The sequence below is a fragment of the Tupaia chinensis genome, unplaced genomic scaffold, assembly GCF_000334495.1.
Source record: "Tupaia chinensis unplaced genomic scaffold, TupChi_1.0 Scaffold000033_1, whole genome shotgun sequence".
Taxonomy (NCBI): Eukaryota; Metazoa; Chordata; class Mammalia; order Scandentia; family Tupaiidae; genus Tupaia; species Tupaia belangeri.
Genome location: NW_006159463.1, coordinates 762,468 through 764,691, shown reverse-complemented (window position 1 = coordinate 764,691; position 2,224 = coordinate 762,468). Strand labels below are relative to the sequence as shown.

The following is a 2,224-nucleotide window of genomic DNA, read 5'->3' as shown; positions in this document are numbered from 1 at the left end:
CTAAAATTCTGTTATAAATTAGGTTCTTAAAAGCTTTTTTTACATTGAATCTATTATTTTATCCATTGATACCTCTTCAATTAGGATCAAGTTGCTTTTTTTGTTTTGTTTTTCAAGCAAACAATTTTAAGTGAGTTCACTCATTATTCTGTAATGTATTAATTGGTTATATAAGAGAAGATAATAACAACCAAATAATGCATTTGAGTCTCATAGATAACACAGCAGAAATTTTTTTATTTAAAAACTTTTTGTCTTTGGGTATATGTGCTTACCAGAGAGAGAGAGAGAGAAAAAGAGAGAGAGAGAGACAGCGACAGTGAGTAGGAAAGTGAGATATCGCCCTCCAAGGTGGATGGCAATGCCATAATCCCTTTTCCTTCATTCTCCTCCCAGGATCTTGGGCATGCACACATTTGCGCCCAACATAATTTTCAAGTCACTGGTTCTAGGACTTGAACTGCAATGGGCCGTGTGGGAGTTCAGCAATGTAACTGCTACACCATCTGCTGGTCTCTTTAGAATATATTTTAAGCAATTTTCTCTTACTTGTTTTGCTAGTATTATAATTTGCCATTAATTTATTGACAATAGGTTTTATGCTTTTTAAAAATAGAAAACAGGGAACCAGCAGTTAGCATAATTGCTATGTTGCTGGACTCCCACGTAGTCCACCGCGGTTCACGTCTCAGACCCGGTGGCTTAAAACTCACGCCGGGCGCGTGTGAGTGCGTGCCCAAGATCCCGAGAGGAGAATAGAGGAGAAGGGATTGCGGCGTAGCCATCCCCCCAGGGGGTGATTTCTCACTTTCTGTCTCTATGTCTCTCTCTGTCTGTCCGGCGAGCGCACGCGCCCTATAGAGAAAAACCTCTCCAAAAAAAGAAAAAAAAAAAGAAAACAGAAACTATCTAGTGAAATGATAGTTGATATCATAAGGAATGTATTACTAATGGACAGTGTAGTAACTACTTTGGGGGGGGTTGAATTTCTTTGTGATTGCTGAATTCTTTTTTCTGTTTTGTTTGTTTGCTTCTGTTTTCCTTTTGGAGACATCACTATCATTTTATACATATAAGCAGGACTCTTAAGTTGAGAGCACTTGCTTAAATATTTTACTAAAAATGCCAGGGTGCTTGCAGTTTTTCTGGGGTAGGTCATGCTTACTTAGCTTAGAGAATTAGATTTTGAACTCTCTTCCACAGGGCTATTCCTTTAGGAGAAATAGATGCATATTGTATAATAATATTTTAAAGTACCCTTCCTATTTTTAGAAAGTTTATGTACACATTTAAAAAATATTCTTCTAAACCTGTTTCTGGTATCAATATTACATTTTGTAATTGCAACTTAATTTACTTTGTTCATTTGCCTATCAAACTGTATGTCTGATAGGGATGAATCTTGGATACAATGTATCTTGGCCACTACAATGTATTCTTTAAGTTACATTATATTCTTCAAGTATCATTAACTAAGTAGCTCATGGGTAGAATGTACAACAATGATTAATTAGCATAGGGTACTTCTGTGAACGTTGAGGGACACAAAAAGTTTCAGGTGAGTTGAGAAGTGAGACTGAAAGTAAAACCACATAAAAAACCATTTTCTCATGTTGGCTCCTGGCCTAGTGGTTGAGGATGGTAGCTGCCACATGATTGACCATGCAGTTTGAGAACCCACCAAATGGCTTGGAAATCATGACAGGATAGCTTGCTTCTGCAGCACACATACTAAAATTGGAGTTGTGGAGATTAGCATATCCCCTTTGCAAGGGCGACATGCAAATTCATGAAGCATACCATATTTTTCTACTGAATAGGGGACATATCTGATACAGACCAAGAAGAACAGGAGAAAAAAAGTGTAAATCTGTTTGGGGTTGCCTTGTGTATCTCAGTCAGAGCATTATCAACTCAATTATTGTAAGAAAACAATAGAGAAGTATGTTCCAGGACTGACTGATACCATGATGCCTCGTCACCTGGGGTCTAAGAGAGCCAACAGAATCCAGAAACATCTCTATATCTCTGAAGATATCTACCACTATGTTGTGACAAAGCCCTTAAAATAGAGAAGCTAAGAAACCTTAGACCAAAGCACCTGAGGTTCGATATCTTGTAAATCCGCATATCCTGCAACAAAAACACCAACATGATGCTTTCAAGACATAATACACTAAGAAAAATAAGGAAGAGGAAGAAGAATATGCTAAACCTTTGGACA

General features: G+C 37.5%; 1 pseudogene; it reads left to right on the top strand.

Annotated features, from left to right (window-relative positions):
- The first annotated feature begins 1,711 nt into the window (after window positions 1–1,711).
- On the top strand, window positions 1,712–1,809 carry LOC114007689 (uncharacterized; annotated as a pseudogene).
- The last annotated feature ends 415 nt before the right edge of the window (window positions 1,810–2,224 follow it).